Genomic DNA, 23,997 nt, shown 5'->3' with positions numbered 1-23,997 from the left:
TGTTTCTGTATTATCATATATTATAGTTCTTAATGAGAACACAGCATTGGCTAAAATCAGTATCAGCAGGTATTCTAATCGATGCATCTCTAGAAATAATGCAAACAAAGGCTGAATTAAACAGGGATTTTGAACATTTATCAAATAGTTTTGGTAATCAAAATTTATTATTTCACCTCTATCTTGAGGTTTTTTATTTGGCTTTCCTTTGCAAGATGAGCACAAGTATATATATTGCGCAAATATCTGTTGGACATATCTTATAAGAGACAAAAAGCAGAAGACCAATTAGGATAAGCAGGTATTTTCTTATAATAAATAAACCTCTGTATATTTATTATATATTCAATTTGCTGAACTTGAAGAATGCAGCTGCAGCTCATTTTAATTTGACTCAAGAGGAGCCTGCATGAGTTCCCCTCTGCACTGTCGTCCACTGGAGAACAGAGCAGTGAAGACTGACAGCTAAGCCAAGCAGAAGTCTATTGGCCTGCTTGCTGATGGCTGGGGCTCCACACCGTCACAGACACTAAGCCTTTGTTCCCACTCTCTCAGACACTCCCAGCTGCAAGCGGACACACCGTGTCTCCCTGTGTGAACTCTCTACCTCCACTCATTATGTGTGAAGAGGGCAGAAGCTCATTATTAAGGACAGTCAGGCACAAATAGCCCCTTGAAAGCCACAAGGAAGCCACAATTGCCTGAGCGCAAGAGATCGGGGTTTGTGTTTCCCGTTGTTCTAGGATCTCCAGACTTTTGGTTATCTTACTGTACCTACAACACAAGAAGCAATTGTTGTGGCGTCTCTTGTGACTGTGCATATGTGGGCCTTTGTTAGTTTGTTATTTTTTTCTTTGCACACAAACCTGACAAAGTAAGTGCCAAGAAATTCTTTTTTTTTGGTTCAAACATTATCTCTCCCACATCATTGTTGACAAAAATTGTTTAACGGCAAACCTTTCATAACAAATCCTGTTTAAAAATGTATTTTACAATAAAGTCACAGGAGATGCTGGATTTAGCACACTTTCTAAATGTTTTTAGTGATAATTCTTATTTTTCTTATGTTATTTTTGAATTGTATGCTCATTTTATTTTTTTAAAGGAAATATTTTTCAGTAATAAAACTATAGAACAATAAAAAAAGAATTTTCTTTGTTTAATTTTGACTCAGAAACAAAAAAAACATCTACAGCTACAACAGCTTTTAGCAGGTCTTGTCAAACAGGTTAGGCTATTGGTGCATGCAGCCTGTACTAAAAACAAGGTGAATAAAGAGTAGTTCTAAATAGGCTCAGCATGAAGAGATTAATCTTCTGAGGTCATCGCCAGCTAATTATAAAACATCATGAACTTATAAAAAGGCTTGTAAAAAAATACAGTGGCAAAGAGCCATTGCAAACAACCCCAAGTAATATCTGCATTCCTGAAAGCTCTCTCATTCATACATAGTTTACTTTACCCACCGATGGATTTCGCCTCACTTTGCACTGCCGAGACATTTTTGCTGCAAGGAAACCTCTGACCTGAATCATGAAAATCTGTTTCTAACAAATGCAATAAACATGGACTCCGTCGTGCAGCACGCATCCAGATGGTACAAGTTTTCCCGACCCCAGTAATCCTGCCACAGAGCTGTCATTAGGCGAGAGATTGAGCAAGAGGTAGCAAGCACAACAGGAAAAGTTGCCCGACAATTCCAGGAAAGCCAGCTCCACCTACAGCAGGAGCTCCGGCCAGAGCTTGGGAGAAGAGGAGGAGAGAGGACAGCAGTGAGTGGGGAGAGAGGGAGTCAAAAACAGAAAACAATCGGAGGGAATGGGATTGTTGCAGAAACCTCATCCTCACAGGCAGGTCAGTGTCCTGGCAGCCCTGCCCATTCAGAAATTCAAAGCTTCAGTATCCGTTTCAGTTTTCTTTGTGCAACTGCTCCCACTGTTTCATTGAGCACAACACTGAGGACTTAACCTTTTCTTGGCACCTTCATCAGGGACTCAAGGGCAAAAGTTGACAAGACAAGCTCAGATGAGAATTCTTAGACATGGTAAGGATATACAGTAGGGTCATAACTCCCTTTATGAACAAGTAATGAAGCTGATCCACTATGGAGTAATTCAAACCTCAGCATTATTGTACAGCATGCAAAATATCTGTACAGTCCCAAAGGAGAATGTTCAATAAGACTAGAAAATGAAGCCAGACATGAGTTAACATCATCTGCAACATCTACATCTGTCACAGCTGGCCCTGATGTGACGAATCACAGAGCAGCCATCTGCTTACCATGTGCGACTATTTCCGAACACACCCCTGCTGGGCTCTGTTTTGATCCTCCTGTCATTCAAAGGCGTCCCCTGAAAGGCTATCCACTCTCAGACTCAGACAGGAAGCTGTAAATTTTAAAAAAGCCTTTTCTCGACAAACCTGTGCCTCCAAACATCCAGGGGGAGAGAGTAACAAGGGGAATGTGACTGGGATTCCCTGGATGCTTTCTGTGCAGCCTCCAGCTTGAAATAAATTCACTCGCCCTGGAGCAGAAAAAGGAACTTATCCGTTTGTTCAATACAAAACCCAGATTTCTTTTGTGATTTCAATGGATAGACCAACACAAAGTTTAACACAAATTATGAAATGAAAATTAAAACTTTTAGCAAATCAAAGTTCGAAAAGTGTGCCATAGGTCTGTATTCAGCCGCTATTGATCTAATACTCCAAAATTAAAATCAGCAAAACTGCCTAAGGTTTACCTATGTGTAATTTAATCTCAGAATACAAGCTGTTAAATAATATTAGTAAAGAAACAACATCATGAAGACCTACCAGAAAGCTCAGGGATAATGTTTGGGAGCAGTTTAAAACAAGATTAGGTCATAAAAACAATGTTGCACAAACACCTGACATAACTATTCCGCATGCCATCATTCCATTAATAGATCATGACAAATTGACTGTCCACATACACTGATGGGGCAGGCAGGGAGAGCAATAATCAGGGAAGCAGCCAAGAGGGCCATGAGAATGATAAGATTTGAAAACTGATCTTCACAGATGCTCTCTATCCAATCTGACTTCGCTTGATCTATTTTGCAAAGAATGGGCAAAAGTTAGACTCTCTAGATGTGCAGAGCTGGTATAGACGTATATAAAGAAAGTATTGTCTTAGGTGAACTGATTACAAATGTGCTTCAAACATTTCAGATTTCTATGTGTAAAACGTTTTGAAAATCATGTATCCTTTTTTCCACATCATAATTATCTGTTGCTTTGTGTTGGTCTATCTCGAAAACAGCTAAAATACATTGGAGTTTGTGGCTGTACTGTACAAAATGTTAACTGGGAAAGCAAAGCAAACACACTTTCAGATGATATTTATGGAAAGGTAAGGAATATTATGTGTTCAGACACTGGGGTTTAGCCTTAAAAAATGGACCAAGGTACTGAACTGACATATGGAGTTATATTTTGATTAGGAAGTAATGGTTCCTTTAAAGATGAAACAATCAAAATGTCTCAGATATGAGGGCAATTTCCTGCTCAAACGCTCCCTAATCCTTTTGGTTATGGCCTTTTATCAGCCTTAATGATAGTCTTGATCCATGTACGCTATTCCTCTGTCTTTTTTTCCCGGGCTGACACCTAACATAGTTATCTGTAATCCTGTCCTGGTAGCGTGGCTGTGACCAATGAAGGGGGCCTGGGCTGGGCTGCAGGAGCAGGAGCAGCACCAGCAGCCGGCTCTGCTCAGTTCTGCTCGTCTCAGCAGCGGCCCGTTCAGGCCTAATGTGATTTACAGCTGCGTTGGCACTAGCCTGCTGATTAGACAGACTAATCTACCTGATCTGCAGCTGCACACATTACCCAGATCAGCGCTAATGGAGCCTGCGCAGCCCCGACACAGGTTGTAGTTTAAACGATTAGAGAGCGCAACCTAATTAGTAACCTTAGCATCTCTTCGAATGAATTTCAAAATCATCTGTCAAATATGTTGCCATGGAGAACAATACTTTTGTCCTGAGCTGATAATAAGCTTCGATTGAAAATGTTGGCTTTAAATATGACGGTTCAGACATTTCTACTGGAAACATAAGTCTGGTTGTGTTAACAAGTTTATTTAGTTTCCTTGCTTACAGTCTGAGCAGCTCAGGTCACCCTGGTCAGCAGCAACTTCTCATTTCCTCTGCGTGGCTTGGCAGGTGCCATCAGCGGGAAAACACCCTATCCTTTCCACGACCGCAGGAACTTAAGGGAATGTGACTTTCCTAGCATGCGGCAGCAATCCACTACCCGCAAGTTCAGAGATGAGGGAAGAGTGTCCCAGAAGTTAAAACTATTCCGATACTAGTTCTGTTGAAATGTCAATTTATATTTTCTGTTTGTAAATACCAATCTGGAGAAGTCGTTTAAAAATGATTTACGGGTGGAGAAAACACGCAAATGGCGACATCTTGTGGTTTATTTGCATAATTGCATACAGGAAGTCAGTCATTTTCTTATTCCATAGTGGGTCGCGGGGAACCTGGTGCCTATCTCCAGCAGTCTATGTGCGAGAGGCAGGGTTCATCCTGGACAGGTCGCCAGTCCATCGCAGGGCAACACACAAACAACCATGCACACACTCATTTATACACCTAAGGGCAATTTAGAGACCAATTAACCTAACAGGCATGTCTTTGGACTGTGGGAGGAAGCAGGAGTACCCGGTGAGAACCCACGCATGCACGGGGAGAACATGCAAACTCCATGCAGAAACTGCGCCACCGTGCAGCCTGCATACAGGAGGTTTTCTGCATGATCCCGGTAGGCGTATGCCATAAACATAATACATACTGCCATTTACAGTACATGATAAATATCTTCACTTGTTTCATCTTAGTTTGGAAAATAAACATGGGATTTTAAGCGGTTTTAACAAAAGAATAAAAAAATGTAAATTAAATAGTATAAAAAAAATTCTGTCTAAATGTGAGTCAGTGTCACAAAAATGCCTGTCACGTTGTGTTCTCTGTCAATTAAGTTTATTCGGTTCACCTGCTCCAAGTTAATCTGTCTCCTTCCTCCACCTGGTTTTCACTCCATATATACACACCTGTTCAGTTAGTCGTGGCGGAAACTTTTCTCATGCTCATGTCTTGTTCTCAAACCAAGTCTTGTCTTTTTGATAATGACATGCCTGTCTTGCCTGCCCGTTTGTTTTGTTCCTGCCTCCTGCTGTGAGTGAGTTTTTGTCATTAAACCTTTTTTTTCACTTACCATCACGCTGCCTGCTCGTCTGCATTCTGGGGTCCTATATCTCGCAAGTCATAACAGAATGTTTCCGCCAACAATGGACCTCACGGATGAGCATCAGGCTAGCTCCATGGACCTCTTTACCTTCCTGTCTCGAGAAGTTACTGCGCCGTTCTGCAGGGCTGTCTCTGCCGCAGTCGGCTTATGATGGATCCAGGTTGGCGATTCCATGTCCGGGGACAGGTCCCCTTCGTCGCCGTTCTTCTCCTCCCCTTCATACGGCAGTGAAGCCCTCGCCCTCCTTCTGCCGCAAGAAACGTTGGCGCGGAGCGCCTTCCTGTGGTTCGGCTGGCGAGGAGGTGGTTTCCCAGCCAGCCTACGTGAGGGCTGCAGCAAGTAAGCCCGCATCTTCGTCTGCCACAGCACTGTCTGCCAGGCTCACTGCACCTCCGCCCATGTCGTCTGCGCTTGCTCCAGCCCGGAGTTCTGGGGCAACACCTGCCAAGCTGGAGCAGCGCTTGAGGTTCTATGCATGCCAAATAAAGATCCTCAGGACGACTAGTCTCCTGTATTCCTCTCCTGAGCTGATGGAGAGGATAAGACAGATAGAGATGGATTATGAAATGGCAGTAAGGTTGTTTTACTGTCGTCCTCCTTCACCCACACCAAGCCACAGGAGTGCTGCAGCAGAGCAGCCCACGTCAGGTCTCCAGAGCGCTGCTGCAGAGCAGCCTGACTCCAGGCCTGACACACCACCGCCTGACACACCACAGCCTGACAACACCACAGCCTGACATGACGCCTGACCCTAAGTCAGCCTCTGCTCACGTCACTGAGGGTCCGGCCGACGCCTCAGCTCCTGCTCACGTCACTGAGGGTCTCGGCGACGCCTCAGCTCCTGCTTACGTCACTGAGGGTCCGGCCGACGCCTCAGCTCCTGCTCACATCACTGAGGTTCCGGCCGACGCCTCAGCTCCTGCTCACGCCACTGAGGGTCTCGGCGTCGCCTCAGCCTCTGCTCACGCCACTGAGGGTTCACCAGGTTCAGCTTCAGCCTCTGAGGGTTCGCCAGGCTCCGCACCTCCGGAGTTCCACAGAGTTTCTGGGAGGTCCTCTACTTTGCTCAGTCGGCCTCCTGATCTACCTGCAGTTTCCCGTCGCAGGCCGCCACGGTCTCTATGCTTCTGTCGGCCTCCATGTCTTTGGTGCAGGTCGGGTCGCCCGCCTGAACTCTGTGCCTGCTGGGGACGACCTCTTGGTCGCCCGCCTGAACTCTGTTTTTGTTTCTGGGTTGCGATCTTTAACGCTACGCCATATGTCACGCACCTAGCTCCTCCCATTTACACAGTAAATGCAACTCTATTCTTTAATATAACTCCAGATTAAGTCTCGGAGATTGAAGCTAATGGATGGTCCAAAAACGGCCAAGGCCAAAATGGAATTCTTTTGTCCTAAAACAACTCTGTCAAAAACGTTTTTGCAGGCATTGTTTGAATAGAGTTTAAACAGTCCTTTCATTTGCATTATTTGGATTTGGCTATTATCTAGAAAGAAAATGGTAATTTACATGAAAAGTGGAGATAGGAGGTGGTTCATCATCAATGTATTTGGTGAGTGAAACCAACTGAGAACTTTCTAATTGTCTTCGGTCAAAGTAACTCATTTAAAAAGTAGGGCAGCAAAAAATAGGATAAAATAGCATTTACTTGAACGACTACTATATTTCTAATTCTTAAACTGTTTTAGTTCTCTATCGGACACTTGCTCAGACAAGAAAGGTATTACATGTTCTGTTCTCTTTAAATGTTTTACACAGGAAGATCCATGGTGGCACACCACCACCTGTATATCTAGTGTAAATAACATCCCAGTGCAAAACAATGCAAACATGACAGTGTTTTAAGGTTCATAAAATAGCCAATATATTAGACGCCTAGGCGTTTCTGACACTGGAGTTGTTTTAAGTCTACTTTGGTCTTGGGCCCTCAGACTGGCTATTACTTCAGGCACCAGGACCAACTCAAGGAGTTCAGTGGTCCAATAACTGCTATAAAGACCTCCACATGTGTTGCCATGGTGACAGCTTGTTGTCTATTAGTCACAGTGGTGATCAGAAGCAGGGTGCCCTGGTAGAAAGATGTCTTACATTCTTTACAAGAACCAGTTACTATTTATAAAAATCAGTTATTAATTAATAGGAGCCAGAAAAAAAGTGTATTTTCCTCCTCCACAATGAAGATCAGCTTGACATCTGAAGAGAGTAAAACATGTGTTAACCAAATAGCAATAATAAAAAAGGAAAGACCATCCTTTTGAAGCTGCATGCTCAAAAATAAATATATAAAAACCAAAGTAAATGTGCCAAAAAACTGTTTTCATTTCCAGAAAACCTACAGTTGAGTATGTGTTTAAACAATGTCAAGCAGTCTTAAATTACTGTTTTTACACAGAAATTCTACTTTAGCCTCAACCCACTCATTGTGATGCTATGTTACAAAAATTCCCTCTAGATCTTGCTTAGTCATTGCACTCAGCGTGTAATCCAGTTCAAAACCTTGGGGAAAAAAATATAACTCAACAACCTTTGCACTTAAAAAAGATCCCCACCTGAAGCCTTGGAAACACATTATGACTCATGTTTTAGTAGAAAAAAACACAAAGCATGGTATCGTTAAATACAGGCTGTGTTCTGAGTGACTTCTTGACTTACCTGCCTCATAGTTCCAGCCATAAAGAAGCAAGGGGAAGAACAGAGTCACCTTTACAGTTAGTCACTGCTGATATTTAGTCTCTGCAAAGCTGATACACTGTAGCGGTCTGAGCTTAAAGCATAGCGACTCGCCTCTCTGACTCTCTGGGAGTTTCCGAGCTCTTAACCCTCTCCTCTAAGCCCGTGGGAGGATCGATACTTACACCTTTTTATCTACTCGGACTGAGAACTGTCCCACGTGGATGCAACAGGCTGCAGTATGTTGGAGAAACCAATCGTGTGAAGGGGGGCAGGACTTTTGCTTCTTTCCACTATAACTTGAGGCTATCGGACATTACTTGGAGGAAAGCTTTCCAGTTTTAGTTTTTCAAGCTTAGACGCCTCTAGCTGAACACCAGAAACAAAATTAAACAGATGCCAATACCATCATCCCTATCCTGATCAAACTGAGTCTCGAGTATTGGATCTGCAAATGTGCATCATGCTTACAGCAAGAATCTGTGAAGTCAGACTATATGCTTTGCTGCAGATGCTTACTGTTATCAACCATATTTTTCAGATTAAACACAGGAATGCACTGAGGTTTGCGACTGCAGACTTAAAAAAGTGTTGAAAGTTCTCTCACATTGTTGACATCTGCTCACAATTCCTCAGCTGCTTAGAAAATAACTAACATGTGCAAAGACTGACCCCGTTGGTACCTATACAGAGAGAGAGGAAGATCAAATCCAGTCTGATCAGTTTCTCAGCTCAAAGTTAAACCGGTTAGATGCTGTTACTTGAGACAACCTTGTCACCGATGATGGAATGTGATTTTTTTTTTAGAATGCGATTATTGTGCAAGACACATGCTTTTACAACAAGGGTAAAACCACAGCTCAAATGGCATGGATTCACTTGGATTATGAGGCAGCCAAAGTCCAATGCCAAAGAGTCCTCGTGTTTCAGTTTAGCCTTCAGCTTTCAGAGTAGTATGAAAGGAACTGGGAGAAACTAAAACAGTTTAGTAACTTTCCTGCGTTGAAAAGTAAAACAAATATAGTAATAATTTTACAGGACAACTAGTTTAAATCCAGTTAGCGTTTGGTGCAGTTTGAGAAGCCTAAAATGTCTAGATATGCTTTCCCAGAAATTTTCAAGAATTTAGCACTATCAATGTTATTTTTATATGCTTAATGAAACTATTTGCCCAGGACAGCAATGACACTTGCAAAAAATAAAAGGTTTTCTGTCAGTTAAATTAATCTGATGCTGGTATCTGATTTGAAATGACTAATTCTACCTACCTACCTGCATACCTGCAATGCTCAGTTAGTCGAAAGGAGTTAAAAGGAGTTAAAAGTACACAACAAAAAATATTTCTCGCATCATCAGAACAGCACCCTAACATATTCATACAAGCCAGAATAGATCCATGCTTCCATGTTGTTTATGACATATTTCAAACCTACTATTTAAATATCACAGCAGAAATCCAGTGACATCAGACCAGGAAATGTTGTTTTCAATGTTATTGTCCAATTTTGGTGAGCCTGTGTGAATTGTTTCCTGTTCTTTGCTAACAGGAGTGTCACCTTGTGTGGTCCTCTGCTGCTGAAGCCACTCTGCTTCAAGGTTTGATGTATTGTGCTACCAGAGATGGTACTCTGCAGCAGTGGTTGTATCTTGAGCTACTGTTGCCTTTCTTTAATCTCAAACCAGTCTTCCCATTATCCTCTGACCTTTGATGCCAGAAATTCTGCTCACTGCCCACTGGATAATTTCACTTTTTGAACATTTCTCTGTAAACCAGACAGCTGTGCATAAAAAGTTCAGCAGATCAGCAGTTTCTGAAATACTCATACAATGCCCACTTGCCACCAACAGCCATGCCACACTCAAAATCACTTAAATCCCCTTTCTTCCAAATTGTGATGCTCAGTTTAAAGTTCAGAAAGTTGCCTTCGCCGTGTCTAGATGCCTATACGCATTGAGTTGCTGCCATGTGATTGGCTAATTCACTGTTTATCAACAGGCATTTGAACAGGTTTATGAAATTAAATACCCAGTGAATGTATGTGAAGGATCAGGTGCAGAAGGATGGGGATTTTTGTAAGAACTGCCACTGAGTGTCATTAGATGGTTTGTTTATATTTAGCCTCCTGTTCATAAAAACATTTGCTCAATCCCAAATGTATGAATGGAAATGTATGCAGAATATTGTGAAACAAAATCATTTTTACAAACCAATACACTGTCAAAGCTTAAATAGAAAGTCTGAGTCTTCCATCTGAACATTTTATGCGTCTTCCTCTAGAGATTCAAAGTGTGTCTTACCTCACAGGCTCTTATTCCCTCAACCGGACAGTCCTCTGTCGGGGTGACACACAGATACAGATAGAAATCAGGGATGAGTTTTCTAAAAATTTTGACTTTCCTTCCTCTACTTTTTAACTGTCGGTCTGGGTGCTGCCACTTCATCCGTTTTCTTCCCGTTTCTGAATGTTTTCTCACACAAGCCTCCTCTTTCCAAAGCAAGCCGAAACTGGTCCAAATGGTTCAACCAGGCACGACTTCTCAGGCTTTTCCCTCTTTGTGTTATTTTGTTGGCTGGGATCATTAACTTAGTCCCATGAGAACACGAGGAGGTAAATAACTACCCCCTCCTTTCTGTGGAAGCCGTCAATCACTCGCGATGATGAGGAGGTGAGGTGCTGCTCTTATTCTCCAAGGAAGAACTGATTGGTCACTGGGGAGAAGAGGTGCCCCGCATGACAAATGGGAGCTCTAAGACAGATAGGATTGCTCTGTTAGGGTTACATGCAGTTATAATAGACTTATACACAGCTCGCTCATTTGCATTTCATTTAAAATAAAGCTGTAGAAATGAGGCAGTAATCAAAGTTGACAGCAAATGTCTATGCAGCTGGATTTGAGGGAAATGCATTTTGTTTAATATATTGGCAACTGGATAAAAGCTGGGGTCAAGCTGAATAATGTCAAGATCTTTTAAATGACTCTTTGGTACAGTCAGGACACTCAGCAGGGGGACTACGAGGGATGCATTAAGCTGCCGTTGCTATGGCAGTTTGGCAGGAGCCAGGATGCATCCTGCTTCTTGAGCCAAATGCCATTCTAATCTTTTCGCTGGCGAACTCTCAGCTCTCTCTTCACAGCTTGTTTGTTTCTCCATCAAGCCTACCACTGTCTGTTACTTTCCGATTCCCCCCAACATCCCACTTCAATGTGAAGTCAACAGCATTTTGTAAGGAAGTAAAATGTGTAGAGACACTGTGAGTAAAACAATACCTGAGAGAGGTCACTCCCTTCACAGGGCCAGGATTAAACTCTTTAACTGACAAATGACAAGAAACAACAGGCAAATTAAGCATGGCCGTGAATCTGATGCCTGTGCTTGACTCATTCTAAACACTAATGGATTTGTAAACAGCACTCACCAAATCTTTTCTCAATGTAAAACACACCAAATGTAATGCTATTTCATTTGGTGTGTAATTAAAGGCTCCTTTTGATACATTAAAATAAAAGTTCATTATTTCACTAATGCAATTCAAAAAGTGAAATATGTATTATATGGATAAATTACATGCAGAGTTATATATTTCAAGTTTATATTTCTATTTGTTTTGAATATGGCATACAGCTAATGAATAGATAAAATTCAGTTATTCAGAAAATTTGAATACTACACAAGATGAAAATTATGTTCATGTTGAGGAAGACAAGTTTGTTTTAATTAACTATTGCCTTCAGCTCATCTGCATCAACGTCTATCTTGATGATACTCCATAGGTTCTGTTTATGTCAGGCCAGTTTCCTGGCCAATGAAGCACCGTGACACCATGATCATTAAAACAGGTCTCGGTATCTTGCTGGAAGGTGAAGTTAGCATCTCCATGGCATTTGTCAGCAAATGGAAGCATGGACTGCAAGATTTCCTAGGAGATCAGAAACTTGTATTATTTGTCTCTTGCTTCCTTCTCCAGACTCTGACACATTGATTTCCAAATTAAAAAGAGCATTAATTTTCATCTCATAAGAGGAGTTTGGACCACTGAGCAACAGTCCTGTCCTTGTTCTTCTTTAGCCCAGGTAAGACGCTTCTGATGTTGTTTTTGTTTCAGGAGTGGCTTGCCACCAGCAATGTGACAGTTGTATCTCATATGGTAGATTCATTTGTGTGTAGAGCACTGATCCCAGCACTTTTCCTTCTACTAAACGTTCCATTAATGTGCATGGAAACAGAACTTTGTGAACATCCAGTTTCTGTTGTAATGACCCTTTGTGGCTTAATGCTAGTCAGTGATAGTCTGGTGGGCAACTAGTCAACAGTCAAGTTAGCAGCCATCTTGATGATTGGGTAGGACATAAAAGGACTATAATGTAAAACATTTGCATTAAAAAACATTTTCTTGTTCTTATGTAGTACTCATATTTTCTGATAAGCTGAACTTTGGGTTTTCATTAGCTGAAATGTATCTTGAAATATATCGATCTATGTACAGAGTTTCAGTTTTTGAACTTGATGACTGAAATCAAATACTTTAATGTGATATTATAATAATTGTATTGATAATTTATTGAAACCCACCTGTATTCTCAGACCTGTTTTGATGTGTATGTTATCTCGTTTTTCATTTACAGTTCTAGGTAAATATTATTCAAAGTCTTTTAAAGTCCAAATGTATTTCTATACCACATTTAAAAATCATTAGTTGGCTGAATGCTGCAAACAACACTAATTTACAGCCAAATAAAAAAGGCCCTGCAACACATATATAAATTTATTTAATATTTTCGTGAACACTTGTTCTCACACAGAAAATAATTCAATTGCAACAGAGTGGCACAAAACCATGGACGTTTACTTGGATTTTGGAGACGAACCGATATTTGAAGCCAGCAAAAATTGGTATGCTCTCTTTGGTCATTTCAAAAGCCACGCCCTTCTCTGAAATGCAATAAACATCCAATTGAAAAAACAAAAACATGTCTGTTTCTGTATTTAGCTTTCCATAAAATAAAATTTGTCTGGGTTGTGGTTTCAAGTAACCGTCCTCACCTCTTTAGCTGGAAACTGAAGAAGGATCCTTGCACTGGTGTGACACACAAGGTTTCTCTTGCTTTCAGGAAAAGTGATTTCAGATATTTATTTTTCTGTGTTTTTTTTAAATGACGAAACCAGAATCCGTACAGATTGTTTCTTATTCTTTGCTTTACTTGTCAACAATAAACTTATTTGGTCAAACAAATCTTAATGACAAACTGGTAAGCTGGGTAAATACAAAATGCAGTTTTCAAATGATATCATTGTTCAGGGAAAAAGCTATCCGAACCCAAGCTGGAAACCATGGAAAAATTTCCCCCATTATTAAAATATTTTTATCCAATTTCACTTGCCCAACCAGGCCTGATTGCAGCAATACTTGTGGAATTAACATAAAAATTAACATAAACATAAACATGGAACAGAGGTGAGCATTTCCAGGTATGGCTTGCTTACAAAAAAAGTTCCATCAATGATTTACACCTTAGGTCACAAACAAACCCAGAATAACATCTAAAGCACTACAGCCTGTTGCATCCTGCATAAAACTAACACACAAACAATCATTTCAAATAAAGAACATAGAATGCCAAACATGGTGGTAGGTTTGTTTTACTGTTTTAGGACCAGGGTAACTTGATTGACAAAACCATGAATTCGGTTCTGTACAAGAAATTCCTCAAGGCGTTTGTGACTTTAAGCTAAAGCACACTTGGACTATGCAAGAAAATAATAATCCAAAAATAGCAACTAAATTATTGCCAGTCTTCACAAACACGTTATGGCAGTTGTTGCTGCCAAGGGTGGCAGAACCAGTTACTAGGCTTCGAAGTGAAATAACTTTTTCACACAAGGCCAGGTTGGTTTGGACAGCTTTGTTTCTCTTAATAAATGGAATGGGATTTTAAAACTGCATTTTGTATTTGCTCATGTCTGATATTAAAAATAAAAAGTTGGGATAAATACTTTTTCACAACATCTTACCTTAAGTAACAAATATAAAATACTGTTTCCAGATGCCTAGTGCTAAGAACTGATTATTTATGTTTATGCATTTGTTTAGGTGGTAATGAAGATTCTGAATATTTTAGAATAATCCCTATATAATTACAGCCTAAAAAAGGCATACATTCCTTATCAATTAATAACATAACTGTCCACAAAATTATTCCAAACAAATGAATATTCATCCCCATTAAATGAGGCCATTTGCAGCCTAAGGCAGTGCTCTTGATGATAGCTGACACATCAAGCTGCATTAATTAGAAAAAGACCTGCAGAGGGCCAGAAATGCCCTCCTTAAAAGTGAGATAAGTAGTTGGAGCAAAGCAGGCCGGGAAATTGAATGTTACATAAACTTTAATAGTTGGGGAAGAAGAGGGAGGTTTTTTTTTTCCAACTGCATTGTCATCATGTCATAAGGTTAGCTTTTCGTTTGCTTTTTAAGCACTTCCTCCTGCAAATCTATCTCATCCCAAACAAAGAGATCCTAAATATGCATACAAGCGTACAAAAAATACTTTTAAAATAGCATATTTAAAAATAATAGCCATGGCACTGCTGTATCAGCAAACAAGCTGAGTAATGTACAATTTTAATAGCCTCAAATGCAAATGAAATCGTCTTCAGTAGCCAGAAAATAAACATTTAAATCAACTTACATAATGAAGTCCTGAGAAATCTTTGAGATTTATTTCGAGCGCAAGAGGAAAGGGAACCTCCCAATGAGAGCTCAGCTCCCTATTTCAGTAGCACATTGATGAGAGAATAAACAAAACATACAGTAGCATCCCAGCTGCTCTGTTTTCCACACGCCCTCCCTCATTGCAGAATCTCCCCACCCAGCCCCAGCCCCATGCCTCGATGTATGCTCATGCAAGCCTAAATCATGACCAGGAAGCGTTACGTTCACTAGGCCATTTCATGGATACCTTCTCCATTAATGAACCCCCACCCTTCCACCCCTTATGGGGTAGAGCAGTTGCCCACTGACTCCCCACCCACTCTCAAAGCAAAAAGACAAAGAGGTAACAAATGGAGAGACAAAGCGAGGGGGTGCGAAACCTTGGGGACCACATTTTGATGAGTTTCTAACTACGCGGCCTGGCCTTGAACAGATGGGACTGTGTCTCCAGGGCTGTGCTGCATCGCTGCATTTAGCACACCCCCCTATACATCCTTTTAACCAACTTCTGCTCACCAAAGGATGATGTGCAGAACCTACTCTAATGTGATGGGCAACATAAAACACGATGTCTTTATAATGTTGTGTTTGGCATCAAACTCCTATATAATCACAGTAATTAAAGTCTGAAGGTAAATGTCTAATTGGGTTAGCATGTGCTTACAGGCATTAGGATGGTCTTTCTCAGTGCAAGCTCTGATCTAAGCGCCTATGATCATTTTCCTTGCAAGATCAGTCCTCACTCTGCCAGTAAACAATAAGATGAAAGGACAGGCTGCCCTCATTGTGGCAAAAGTTCAACTTTTTAATTGCTTTCATGCCCTAAGACATGCTGCCAACCACCAAGTAACAATCAGCTTGACGTCAGCCAAATGAAAAAAAATGTTATTGAAAACCTAATTAACGCTCAGTGTGGTTTATCTTCAGTGCAGGTAAAATAATTATTTTAAAGAAATTAAAAATGTTTAAGGAAACTGCATGGCACTGGCCATATAAGCTTGTGTCTGCATGCATTTAGCTTGAGGTTAGCAGGCTAAATATGCAGGACTGGTGTGGGCAGTGACTTGGTATTGATCTTTCTCCCTCTCAGCAGCACAGTGATTGTGAAGATGCCACCAGCAGGTTTAATCTTGTGTTTCTCTCTATTTCTTCTCTTGTAAAGGATATTATACTAACATATTCTGTGCACTTATATACAGAGACTTAAAATACGTTTTATAAAACCTGAAAGCACCACTGTTTAGATTTCTGAAAGAACATGCTATAGAAACTCTGTTAATGTGTATTTTGTTTATTCCGTACATACAGGGCCTTGTAAAAGTATTCACAGCCCTTTGGTATTATCACATATAGTCTTGTTAAAGTTTCAAAGGATTTTGTTGGGATTTATGTGGCAGACCAACACAAAGTAGTGTATAAGGAAGGAAAAAATAGGTGGTCTAAAAAATGCATTACATTTTGCTTTGATAGGCTCACATACAATTTAATTCAACCTACTGCCTTAAGAGCTCACCTATTTAGTAAAGTGAGCCAACTTTTTTGGCCTACGTGCAAAATGCTGTGTGTTAGACAGCTTACTCTGGACATGAACCTAAACATACCATTCTCATTTGGAAACATGGTGGTGACAGCATCATTCTGTGGGGAAAGCACGAAGAGACCCAGAGCAAGTAAATAAAGTAAGTAAACAACAGCTATTAGTTTTGCACTTTACAAAAATGGCATATATAGAAAAGTGGCAAAAAGACAACCATTCCTAAAAGAATGCCATAAGGATCGCCATCTGCATTTTTCCATAAGCCATGTAGGGGATACAGCAAATATGTGGAATATGTGGATATGCTTTGGTCAGTTGACACCAAAACTGAACATTTGTGCAGAACATGCAAATGCATGAGGCAGAAAATTAATACTGCACATCACCCTTAACACGTCATTCCCAAGGTGAAACTTGGAGGTGGTAGCATCAGGTTCTGGGAAAGAAGATTTTCTTCAGCAAGGACAAAAAGCTCATCAGAGTTTATAAGAAGATGGATGAAGTTACAATCTGAGGTTATTCAGGAAAAAAACCTGTGACAGACAGATCAAATAAAATCTCAATATGTTAAAGTTATAGTTTTAGCATTACAATTCCAAAGGCCATCAATACTTTCGCAAGGCACTGTAAAGTTTGTCAACAGTCTGTGCTTAAATAATTATTTAAGATGTGCTTAAAATAACTTTTTGGGTTTTATTTTCAAAACTATGGCAAAGGATCACAGGAAAATATTGCAAAAATAAAAAGTTTTTGATCATTTACCAAAGAAGCCGGTTATACTTTGTGGCTGAAAGAAATAGTGAAATGCTTTACTGTCTGGTGCTCTCTCGCTTAAACAAATAAGGGAAGAGGTTTTGGAAAAGAAAAGTCATCTGCTATTTTAGGTCCACACCACAAACTGGTTGTCTGAAAGTCTTGCCTTTTTTTTACGGATAGGAAGAAGTATCTACTTTTTCAAAAGGGTTCAGAGAATGCCTGCTGCATTCTTTCTGCTTGGGTGACTCAGTAATTGCTTCCAGCTTGCGTGTGGATCTATCATAGAGAACTATTGTCACATCTTTATCACATATCTCCAACCAACAGCAGAGAACTAACCTTATCAAAGACGGTAGAGGTATAAAGCACTCAACCACCCTACACTGTCTGGTTGTACATTCAAACCCCCAGCCCCCATATGTATTCTTGCTTTACAAGCAGCAGCAACAGCAGCTTTGAAAGACAGGCCCTATTCAACAAAGGTAGATAAGTAAATGTTCTTCATTTCTCAGGGTGAAGAGTTTTGAGACAATGTTGTTCCTCCATCTCTGTTAAACATTACACCGTCACGCTTGACCAAGATTTACTGAAGTTGATCTGAACATCTGTCGTGGTGGACTGTGTTCACATCTCCAAGGAGGCAGTCAGGGACAAATGCTGCAGCCCAGCTGTTTGGATCAGGATCAGCTAAATGTCTGCTTTGGGGGGTGTTCAAAACACTACTAGCTCACGTTTAGGCATTTTGACACTGTTGGTACTCTTACAGTTAACACTATAGGTGATAACCATGAGATTTATAAAACAGATAGACATTGGAAGCCTGTCATTGCTGTATTGCAGATATTCCTGAGGGTTCATATCTAATTTCAATGCATTTGCCATGAATGTTAGCTTAGTGCTGCACAACTGAATATTCTCACTTGCTATCCATCAAGACGTCAACAGGGCATTTATTGAAGACATCAATGGACGCATTCCTGAATATTGGCTGCTGAAACACATTCTTTGGAGTTAAACGTGGACAAAACGTTTTCCGAGGCATTGCCAATGGCCCCTTGATAAATCATTTAAAAACAGTTTTACAGCTTTATTGTCACATGACATTACAGTCATGTAACAAAAAACAAACAACTCATCTGGGGAGAAACATAAGAAAAATAAAAGTGGTGCAATAGCCTGGTTTCATAAACATGGATACTAATAAAATAATACTTTGTTCAAGGATATTTTGATTTAATTTCAAGCCTTCTTTGGTAGAAGTCCGCAGTATGCAGTTGCAAGCAAACATATTCAATCCCCAAAATAGGTCTATTGGTAAAATGTAACAAGCAGCTGTTTGCAATAAACTGAACAAAGCAAAACAAATGTGAGAAAACTGTAGCCAACTTTTCTTGTGCTTTTGGGTTACGGGGGGTGAATGGAGCATGGAGCCCTTTACTGTCTATTATTCAGCTTATTGTGGAAACTGAACATCAGTGTCTTTTCCAGGCAGTCTGGGTTTTTTTTTTTTACTTGCTGCCTTCGCAGAACTCTGGTGGCAGTCGGTCAACAGTCCAGGTATTTGAGGCGTTCTATCTCAAGCACAATGATCAACATGAGGCCCTTAATTAGATCAAGTGTGCTTGAAACCCCGCTTGATCTCCAAATGTGTGCTTTAATAAAGAATTCTGTTCAGGGTGTTGAGTAATAGGACTGCAATAGTCATTGAAAGTAGGATTTAGTGTTGAATTTTGATAAAATCATTCTATTAGTTTTACGTTTATGTAAACTTTGTCTGTGCAATTTGATTATTGCTAACACCTGAACAATTTTAAATGTTGCCAAAAATACTTTGCAGAAGAGGTTAAATAATTTTGATTGCACGTGTATGCTATCATGACTGAAATTGTTAACATTAACTAATATGTCAGCTAGGGAGCTGGCTACCAAGGGGGGATTTATACTGAAGCCTTGGTACCCACCCACTCCTCCCTCACATATGCAACACCTCACAGCAGTAGGGTCTTAGTGTGTGGGACGATGGGCCTTGTGGGCATGGAAGGAGCACCATGCAGTGCCCACCCTCTGGTATATTTAGCCCCGTCCTGCACCTCCATTTTAATGCACTAGAGACACTTAGGGCTTGGGGTTGGGGTAAGGGAGACTCTGCTATCAACAAGCAATGGGGTCTCATGCACCCCAGCCACAACCCCAATTTTAAGGCACTTTTGACATACACATCTGCATTCATTACAACACTTCACATTACCACAGACACACACACAAACACAGCACAGAAGGGGCCTGTGCTCGGGGGCCACGGCATGGTCCTGTGCCAGGTTGGCTGAGGGGGGGTAAGGGTGTGGGGATGGCCTGGGGGGTCTCTGACTGTGCCATGGGAGGGCCCAGCAGGGGGCTGCCTATGAGGTGCTGTCTGTGTGGGTGCTCGTGGCAGGCCCCTCTCTGGTGGGCCCCTGTCTGGTGGGCCCCTCTCTGGTGGGCCCCTGTCTGGTGGCCTATGGCTCCTGGAGATGTGTTTGGCTGGTTGAGAGCAGTGGGGCTGTGCTGGGCTCTGGTGGGTATCCCTCCCTCTTGACCTCCCAAGTGCTCACCATGTGGGCCAACACAGACCTATTTCTGTGCTGGATTTATGACTGCCCTGGGGTGATGCTTTATGTCTGGCTGCCTGGAACTGCTGCGGCCTTCCTGAACCAGGTCAACCTGCCCTTTGGATTGCAGACCATCTACCATTCTCGCCACACTAACAAATATACACTTTTAGGTGACAAACTCACACTCACACATACCCACTCATCATAAACACACTTATTTCCACATGTATGCTCGCACACCATTACTCACACACACACACACACATACACACACACACACCCAAAACACAAACACACAAGATGGTCGAAGATCAGACAAACACAGATCTCTATAACCTCAATGTGACCTGCTTCTTTGATGCTGGGTTGAATCTGGAATTAATAACGTTAATCACACAATTAGGATACTGTCTTGAGGTAACGCAGCAACAAGACATGGTGAAAAAAAAACCTAACATGCTAACATTAGCATATTGGACAACACTAGCATGGCACCGAGCTTGAAATATTAAATGAACTAATATATTTTTCTAATGGAGTCACTGACATAAAATCCACATCAGATGTTGGCAACAACCCAAAAAGGCCATTAAATTAAAGCAAATCATGCCATTATTTCACTGATCTTCTGAAGCAAACACTAAACAAGCTTCAACATGCTTTTTCTTCTGCTTTCTTCTTCTTTACTGTTTGCTTCAGAAAATGTGGATTCACCAGTTCTCTTCCCCTTCCTTCCATACAGTTGGCGATTCATCCGTTCACGTTCCTGATTATTTGCTGCACAATAAAACATAATTTTACTGATTCAGTTTTCCAGAGTGTACTTCTGTATGTGGGTCAGATCTATTCTGAAAACGATGACAGTCTGGTCATTTAAAGCTAAGCTCTTTGGATGTCATTGTACTCATATTTGGAGGAAGAATGGCACTACACAATGTCAGTATGTTGACAGTGAAAATGGCATGGGTTTTTTTATTTTTTGTTTTACAGCACATGTTACTAGCAGACATAGTTCAAGAAAGTTTGAATGGGGAAGAATCTGAAGATGGTGTGGTTTTCTATGTATGACAACAGTCTCAAGCACAGCCAAGGAAACTCCTAATTGGTTTCAGAGAAACAAAGTAAGACTGCTGTAGTGGCCCACTACATTACCTGACTTGTGTATAATTTATAAACAATAGAAATATTTGAAATTCAGAATGCATAAAAAAGACCCCGTAAACTTTAATATTTGAAGATGGTTCGTATGAAAGAATGGGTTAAAATCACTCCTGGGAGATGCATTTGGCTAGCTTCCTCATACAAAAGTTAAGTGGTCATTCCCAAAAAAAACAAATCCCTAAATTTTCTGCAAGTGTGTTTAATACTTATTCCCCATGTCAATCCACTTTTATGCCCATCATCTGTGGACTGTGCTTAGATTTCTTTGCATGTGTGGATTACACGAGTTGTTCCCAACATCCAGTGTAAATTTAATGTCAATGACTATTGACGTATTGGACTGAATGTCCTCTTAACTAAAATTAGTGACTAATCCTGACCTTGCACCTTTTCATAGTAAAGACTGACTTCTTGTGAGTATTCAGAACACATGGCCCCAAAATGTGACTGTACGTAGTTCTTCAGGCCCCACATCTTTGTGGTGTTGGCTGTCAAAATGGGAGTGGTCTAGCAACAGCTCTCGTCCTGTCACAACAACCAGGCATAGAAAACTTGGCTGCTAATGAAGTTGGCACTGAGAATGCAGGAGATATGGTTGTCTATGATTTGAAGGGAGGGTTGTGGAAACGGAGTTAAGTAATTAAAGAAATTGTGGCATTTTAACATTCAAAGCTCTCAAGGACCAAAATAATCAATTTTTAATTAAATGAATGCTAGCACCCCAGGAAAAATGGAAAACCAACAAGAAACAACACATCTGCTCAGTCTTTTGGGGGGTATAAAGAAAAATCCCAAATCCAAAACAAGTCCACCAAATTTTCAAGTCCAGACTTTAACAGAGCAAGACTCCATTGCTTTAGTTCCCATTAACAAAAAAATAGGAGAGCAAGGCTGCTTATTAAAAATCTGTCTAAGGCAAAACCATATAAGTTTCCTTTTGTGAGTGTGAAATGACACCCTTTTGCCAGATGAATAATTTCACCAACAGCTGTTTCATGAGGACACTGACATATTAGAGCTCCTCAGCTGTCAGCAGTTGTGATACATATGAAAACATGGACAGTTTTTTGACAAAGCATCTGGCTCCTCTCTAAAATAGCTTTCTAACTTAACACTAACAGTCAGAACTCTTTTAATGAGTTCATAAAATTCAGTTCTTCTTCCTGCTCTCCTCTTGCTCCTCCAGGTATGTGTCCATTCATGTATATGGCAACATGCATAATTCAGTGGAAGAAATAACCAGCATCCAGGTACAAGGTTAAATGTATGTGATCCGTATTCTAAAATCAATACTGTCTGTTTCAGTAAGACTTCAGGATTCCCCATTGCTCACCCTGAGCTGATTAGATTTCTACTTGATTCAACCAAATCAAAATCTAAGAGATAGGACTCCCTCAGTCCAACAGAAACATTTCTTGATCAGATCTTACCTGCTTCCCCATGGCTGTATGTGCTCTCTCGGTTGAAAAAGGGAAATGCAGAGAATTATTTTTAGACAGCTGGCTACTTCCCTGAAGAAGAAGACAGACAGGAGACAGAAGACTGAAAGGTGTTCTTGTCTGCATACACTCCTCTCTACTAGGGTGTGTATTCGCAAATACCTCCCTGAGACACACATGCACACACAGCATGTCATCTTCTTTACAGGTTTATACAGGATCAGGGAAGGCTCCAAAGAGGAGTTCTTAACCCTTTGAAATGCTGCCACTAAAGGATAAACTTTTTCATCTATATAAACTATGAGAACTGGCAGAAAATGTGCTCCATCAATGATGGGGAGAAACTAAATGGTCGCACTGATTTTGTCTTTCCAAAAGTGTAAAAAGGAGCCTGGCATCAGATAATGCTGATAGAGGGCCTATTTTCACTGCCACTGTTGCCTGTTTTGTGTAACCAAGCAGAGACAATAAAGATCAAGAGAAGAGAGGGGAAAGGATGGGTGGGGAACAGGGATGTCTTACTGTTGAGCAAGAAAGAATAGTTTTTTCTCTAACCCAATGTGAATTCATCCTTTGAGATAGATGAGTCACTCTGAAAACAATTTCATACTTGTTATAATGAGATCATATTTGAGGAATCGGGTGTGCATCCCCCAAGTAAAAGAAAGAAGAGTTTTAGCCAAAACTAAATTTGTTTCAATGAATTTTATCTGTTGAACTCCAGCAAATCCTTGCACATTAACATTCATGAATATGAAACTGTCCATTTGTGCTAGACGGGATGCACAGGAAGGTTGCAGATAAGTTAAATCTCTAAGTGTTTAGGAAGTTGTCTTATATTAGATAGTTTCAGAAACTTTATTTCTTAATAATGCAACAGCTTATGCCTAAGGGGCAGCTGTTGAGAAACAAATTATTGCACGGCATAAATCTGTCTGAGCAAGCATATGTTATTCTCTTTAACCTTGTTTTAGGATGCTTTGCAAAGCAGAGACGGCCCACCTTAAAAGTATTTAACCCCTACAAAATGTCTAACCAAATTTAGATGTCTGTGAACATTTTTCCCAGCTATCACCAGGGCGATATGTAAAAAGCCCTAGGAGGTGTGCAGGTGATTTTATAGCCTGAAAGCCTAAGATGTTTTTAACAGTTCCTTGCTCTACTGCAAGCATAAATGCCTGAAATTAAACTATCACTCCTAATTTAATGTAATTTAAAATACTTCCTTTTTTTATTTGGTGCAGAAAATTAAATTAACATGTTTTCAAGGTAAACACTTGTCTGTGCAATAATAATGAACCTTTACTTTAAGAACGTTAAGTCTATGCTTTGTTGAAGCTGCTGCCACAGTTTTTGACCTATCCACACATCTAGACTGTTTTATGTGCTTGTTCTGCTTCTACTGTGTATTTATTTATTTAGTTTTTTGCTTTATTGTGATGAATAGTGCAACATTTACAGTGTAAAGGTGGAGTATGTTACTTTTTACTGTCCCTTCATTGACTTATTTTTTCTTTCTTTCTTTTCCATATTTAATAATTGCCTGATCATCTTGGGATTAAGGTCTAACGCTTTATGCATAGTCAGGAGTACAAGCAGAATCAGCATAAAGTGAAGGTAGAGGTGGCTAAGGCCAAACAAGGGGCATATAGTGACTAGGCTGTTCAATGAGATCTTAGAGAGTGAGACGATGCCTGAGGAATGGAGATGTGTGCTGGTGCCAATTGTGCCAGTTATGTCAATTACAGATCAATAAAGTTGATGAGTCATCCAATGAAGTTATGGGGAAGAGGGGATGCTAGACTGAGATCAGAAGTGAGCATCTGTGAGCAGCAGTATGGTTTCA

General features: G+C 40.6%; 1 protein-coding gene across 5 annotated transcripts in view; it reads right to left on the bottom strand.

Annotated features, from left to right (window-relative positions):
* The window catches only part of mid1 (midline 1), a 51,844-nt gene extending 29,585 nt beyond the window's left edge, over window positions 1-22,259 (bottom strand). Inside the window, exon 1 of one of the 5 annotated variants that reach the window (XM_047370824.1) lies at window positions 22,143-22,259. The gene's annotated coding sequence lies outside the window, so the exon portion shown is untranslated. Of the gene's footprint in view, window positions 1-1,466; window positions 1,689-7,936; window positions 8,089-10,252; window positions 10,481-22,142 lie in introns of those variants that run through there. The other 4 variants (XM_047370821.1, XM_047370826.1, XM_047370822.1 and 1 more) reach the window with 4 other exon arrangements.
* Window positions 22,260-23,997: the final 1,738 nt, after the last annotated feature.

This window comes from Girardinichthys multiradiatus, chromosome 7, assembly GCF_021462225.1.
Source record: "Girardinichthys multiradiatus isolate DD_20200921_A chromosome 7, DD_fGirMul_XY1, whole genome shotgun sequence".
NCBI lineage: Eukaryota > Metazoa > Chordata > Actinopteri > Cyprinodontiformes > Goodeidae > Girardinichthys > Girardinichthys multiradiatus.
Note: the sequence above shows the minus strand (reverse complement) of the source record. Positions and strands in the feature narration are given on the sequence as shown.